The sequence below is a fragment of the Triticum aestivum genome, chromosome 6B (genome assembly GCF_018294505.1).
Source record: "Triticum aestivum cultivar Chinese Spring chromosome 6B, IWGSC CS RefSeq v2.1, whole genome shotgun sequence".
NCBI lineage: Eukaryota > Viridiplantae > Streptophyta > Magnoliopsida > Poales > Poaceae > Triticum > Triticum aestivum.
Genome location: NC_057810.1, coordinates 580357706 through 580363806, shown reverse-complemented (window position 1 = coordinate 580363806; position 6101 = coordinate 580357706).

The window sequence follows — 6101 nt, the reverse complement described above, 5'->3', positions numbered from 1 at the left end:
ACCGAGTGACACTACTAGGGAAAAGCCTAGCAGTAGCGCTGGTTTTGGGCCTATCAGTAGCGTGGGAAAGCGCGCTACTGATAAGGCGCTACAGCTAAAACTTAGCAGTAGCGCCTGCGAGCACGCGCTACTGATATATCTTCTTAGTAGTAGTGCGTCATGTGCCAATCGCTACTGCTAATTACTAGTAGCGCTGTCGATAACAATCGCTACTACTATTATTTCGTATCCCATTTCATTTCGATTTTAGGTCATATTCCTACACCTGTATACAATTTTTCATACACTAGCAATTTAGAGATTTTCTTAACATCATAATGAGTTATTAAATCACTAGGTGAAATAGTCTTGGATTAGTTTCAAGCGCATGGATCCAAAGTAACCAGTGGTCACTTTGGATCCATCCATTTGAAACTAATCCGCGGTTCTTTCACCCAATGACATAATAACTTATCATCATCATCATAATATATCATTGTCATATAACTCCTCATAAGCATCATTGAGGGGCGGTGGGAGGAGGCGGTGGGAGGGGCGGTGGGAGGAGGGCTATCGGCGGAGGAGGAAGGAGGAGCGGCCGCAGGCGGAGGGAGGAGGGCGCGGTGGGAGGAGGAGGGGGAGGGCGTCGTGGGAGGAGGAGGGACGGAAGGAGGGAGTACCTCGGTGGCGGACGGACGACGGTGGCGGCGGCGACGCACGACGACGGTTATCGGCACGGGCGAGAGTGACTGAGAGGGGGAGAGTGAGTGAGAGAGAGGGTCGGCCGCGCGCGTGGGGATAAGGTAGGGTTAGTAGTAGCGCGTGTACCAAAACGCGCTATAGCTAATGAGAATAGCAGTAGCGCTGTGCGGGGTTGCACGCTACTGCTAAGTTGGACTAGCAATAGCGCTTTGCTACTAAAAGCGCTACTGCTAAGTGTAAGCATGCAAAAATACATTGTGTGTCAATGCAAAAATACATTGGCCATCAATGATCTTTTTGTGTATAATTTGAATTGTTAATATGAGTCCTCTCTGGTAGGAACCGGAGAGGACTCATATTGCGGCCACAAATTCTACACATAGAGTTCAGTGAAGACCAAGTGGTTGTGATAGTTTCAGAAGTAACATATTTAAGGTGCTAAACATCCTGTTCGTGGAGCGAGGTGGGACTAAACTTGTGGGCTGAACATAGCAGTAGCGATTTTTGCAGAAGTGCGCGCTGCTGCTAACATCTATAGCAGTAGCGCGGTTCATTATAGGGCGCTACTGCTATAACTAGTTGGACGGCGAGGTCATGACAATTAGAACAGTAGCGCGGTTTAGGGGGGACGCACTACTGCTATTTTTCTTTCAGCGGCGCATTTTGCTTGCACGCGCTGCTGCTAAATAGTAGTAGCATTGTATTTTGGGGAGCGTTGCTGGTAAGATTCTATGTATAAGGTTTTCCCTAGTAGTGTGACCATATGCACGCACATCTCCCATTTGCTTCTCCATCTACTCCTACTTGTTCTAGCTAACCTGCTCTGAATTGCTGCAAGATTTGCCACGGTGCCACCCACCACCACATCCCCTTCAACCTAGAACCTGTAATTTCTGCCACACACAGTGACGGCTGTTTCTTCTCTTTCTTCACCCAACCACGAGTTGCTCGCTTCAAAGGACGAAGCTATACTAAACGTTTCTCCATTCAATTAACTGAACCTTTTGCCACAATATTTGATCTAGTTTTCTGCTTCAATTCAGATTAATAGCCACACCATTTGGGATAGCCACTTAATTTGGATTACAAACATGGATTACCTGCAAGAATTTTGTGTATGTTTTTTAGTCAACGACCCTTGTGCACCCGAGTTAATGACACATCTCTAGCACTTGATGTTAAAAAATAGCACGCCCTAAATATGAATGGAGTTGCACAAAATGTCAGAAGGAGTTGCCTAGGAATGGACCAGAAGTGCCTTATTTTTTTTCTTTCTGTTTTTCTATTTGCCAAGTAGTGTTGCCCAGTAACATTTTTATATGTGTTTTCTGCGACAGGAGCTTGCATAAAACGACATCAGGAGTTGCACCATATGTGGTAGCAGGTTGGACAAGAGGGAGGGAGCGAGGGGTTGGCTAAAATTAAAACAAGTTTTAGCTAAAACCATGAAGTTTGTTTATGGTATTAAGTTTAACAGTGAACCCCTAAAAAAATGAACATGTGTATGTTTTTATTCCTTTTTCAGGTGCCATAGTTGCCCACAGTTGCCTAGAAACCATGTATCCAATAGCCCAATCCTTATGAAAAGAAACATTACCAAGACCTATGAAAAGGTTTTAGATACCTTTCAATTAAGATTGTGTCATAGAGATGCATCAAGAATATCATCACCTTGGGGTGGGATCCCTTGGTATAATCAAAAATACTTGACGAAATATCATAGAGGGAAAGCAGTGTGGAGCTGGTCATGAGGACATAACTAAAACCACTAAGTGTTCTTAGGGGAGTAAGTTTATTTGTGACTCCTCCAAAAATGAATATGTGCATGTTCTTTATCCCCTTTTTAGGTGACATAATTGCCTACAATCAACCATATTGTTGGCTAAAACCATGTATCCAGTCGTCCATAATTAACCTTACAGTTGTCTAAAACCATGTATCTAGTTGCCCACAATTAACTATACAGTTGCTAAAACCATGCATCCAGTTGCCCAATCCTCATGAATAGAATACTTACCAAGACATAATTAGGCCAATATGTAAAGGTTTTCGATACCTTTCAAGTTCGTGGCATAGAAATGCATCAAGAATTTATCTCCTCGGGTGGGATCCCTTGATGTGATTGTAAATACTTGGCGAATAATCATAGAGGGGAGTAGGGTGGGGTTGGTCATGGGGGACGTAACTAAAATTGGGAAGTTTTTCTTTGACCATGTAAAACTAAGAAGTGTTCTGAGGGGATTAAATTTATCTGTGAACCCTCCAAAACTGAACATGTGCATGCTCTTTATCCCTTTTTTAGGTTTCATAGTTGCCCACAATCAAGCATACAATTGCCTAAAATCATGTATCCAGTTGCCCACACTATACAGTTTGCCTAAGACCATGTATCCAGTTGTCCAGTCCTTGTGAACAGATATATTACCAAGACCATTATTTTGTAAATATCTGAAGGTTTTAGATACCTGCAGTTAAGTTTGTGTCATAGAGGTGGAGTCAAGATTTTTTCATCTCCTCGGGTGGGATCCATTTGTGCGACCGTGGAGGGGAGGGGGTGGAACTGGTCAGGTTTCCTTGCTGGAGATATGAGTAGTGCCTAATATAGACAATCTAAGTAGTAGTGCTAGGGACATCTGCTTGTTTCTGCTACAAAGGTTTCTCATTTTTTGCGTTTCTTTGTAATTGAGTTGCTTTGATCTGCTACCACAACATACGAGAAGGCGGATGAGAGGGGAGTTGCTTGGTTTTGCTAGGATATTTTTTCATAAAAGGCTATTCAAGTTGCTCATACGTTTTTCCTCTACCTAAAGTAGATGCCAGGAGAGTTGCTTGGTTTTTCTAGGACAATTGCTTGGTTTTGCTAGGGCAGTTGCTTGCTATTTTTTCCTAGACCAGTTTTGCATTTTTGTGTTTTTTATTGAGTTACAAGCAAAAGGGTCGCTCAACCTGATGCTTCATAGGGCAAAATGGTGGATCAATAGGAGGTACCCATGGTTTTTTCAGATTTTTTTGGTGAAACGATGAAGATGAAGAGGAAGGCAACCAAAACGGGCGAAGAGAGGTGGATGGGGAGTAATTCTAAAAATACTATATTAATAGATTAGCTTCCATCGGAATATATATGGAGCTGCTCAGTTCATATCAACAGATGCATAAAAATGCCTGGAACACATTTTTTGTTTTTTTTAATAGTTGCCCATGAATCACACTATAGTTGCCTATGTTAGAGAATATATATGCATTAGTGCCACCTATATATGTTGTCTCTACTTGTTGTTTTCGTGGATTTTTTTCTGCATAAGGGTTGCTTGATATTACTGCAAGGAGCTTACGGGGCAGCAACCCCTCTTTTAATACATGACACTAGCCGCTTCAAATTTTACAAGAGTTGTCTGAAATCATAGCAAAGTTGATGTATGTCTTTTACTTTGGATAGAGGATGCATGCTATTTTTTGCTGCAAGGAACTCATATGGGGCAGCTTTTTTACATGCCTGATAGTAGTTGGACTCATTGGATGGTTAAAATTGTCTACAGAGGCTAATTCCGATATTTTGGGGCGTTTTGGTGATCCACGTTGGAGTTGTCCTTATGGTAGGCAATTTAGACGTGAAACTAGTCAATTGGTAGTCATGGTAACTGACTTATAAGGATCCTCCGTAGATAGGTAGTCATACTGGAAAAAAGGAGTTGTTTTTCTATAGCACTAAATTTGCCTCTATAACGATTACGGCTGCCGTTGGTCTATACTGATGATGTTTTGACTGTTACTTTTAAAAGCTCCTGGATTTCAACAAGTTTACTCTGCTATGACGGATCCCAGAGGCATCAACGAGCTTTGTTCACGTCATGCCACCAATGGATGTAGAGAAAGAAGATTGGGACACTGAAGGATTGAGACATATATTTTTTTCAAGAGTCTATCACTCTGTGCATTTTAAAATCTGACGGAAAACCACACAAACATAAAACGAATTGAACCAATTTCATGATTTTATGGTTTTTGGTACTCTATGTAATTTCCTTACCATTTTGAATGTCGTCTTTTTGGTATTAGCAAAAAGCTAAATCGTTACATGAATTTACTGAAGTAAAAAAACTATTTATATTTCTCGAGCAAACAAACATAGGAGTAGTCGATCACGTGAGCCTGTCTCTCTTGCATTGTCCAACATTCACACGTTATGCACAATTTTATAGGTGTATGTTCTTTATCCATTTTTAGGTGTCATAGTTTCCTACAAGCAACCATAATGTTGCCTAAAATTATATATCCAGTTGCCCACAATCAACCGTACAGTTGTCTAAAACCATGTATCCAGTTGCCCACAATCAACCATACAATTGTCTAAAACCATGTATCCAGTTGCCCAATCCTCATAAACAGAAACATTACCAAGACATTATGAGGTACATGACTATGTGTGTGTGCGTGCGCGCGCCCGTGCATGTGTGTGTGTGTGTTTTCTCCTCTGCTACTGCCTAGATGCCCAAGGAAAACTTTGGAGTTGTTCAGGCTTAGACTACACACGAGTTGCCTGGTGAACTTTGTCTTCTCTATATGTGGCCGCTTTATCTAGATACCAAGTCAGACTGGGACTACACACGAGTTGTCTAATGAATGCATTGGAGTTGCACAAAAATACCATAAAAGTTGTTGGCTTTCTTAGGTACAACATCAGTGCATATAAGTCGCATAGTTGTTTTTCTTTTCTACCCCAACAGGCTCTGATGGGTGAACTTAGTCTTTTCTATATGTGACTGCATTTATCAATATTCGAAGTTGTTGTTTTTATCTCCTACAACAGAAATGGTTGGTGCAGTGGAGACAATGTCTCCTCCTTTACGCGACATCTAGTTTTGGACGTCGTGTATGCTCGGGAGCAGCGTAGAGGGCGTCGTTAGACAACGGTCGGAGGTTGATCGTTGGGTTAGCTTCTCCATTTGTAGTGCAGACTCTTTGTCCATCGTGGGGACCTCGGCTAGGAGGGACGGATTCTGCTCCTCTTGTCGTCTGAGGAGATGGGATCTGGCTTGATGTCCAAGGGAGCAATGGACGCCGAGGGGCCATGAGGACGCCCCCTCGTCGTTCGGTTTAGAGGATTTTGGACGTACGAACTTGTTCAAACAAATTAGGTGACCGTCATAGGATGGTTAAAAGTGTCTAGAGAGGTTGATCCCGACATTTGTGGCGATTTGGTGATCCGCGTTGGAATTGTCCTTATGGTAGGTGATTTAGAGGTGAAGCTAGTCAACTGGTAGTCATGGTAACCAACTTAGAAGGATTCTTCGTTGATAGATAGTCATACTAGGGGAAAAAGAAGTTGCTTTTCTATAACACTAAAGTTGCCTCTGTAGCACACAAAGTTGCTCGGGAAAAAAAGTTCGCTGAAACCTACTCATATGGGATCTAGTTTTGAA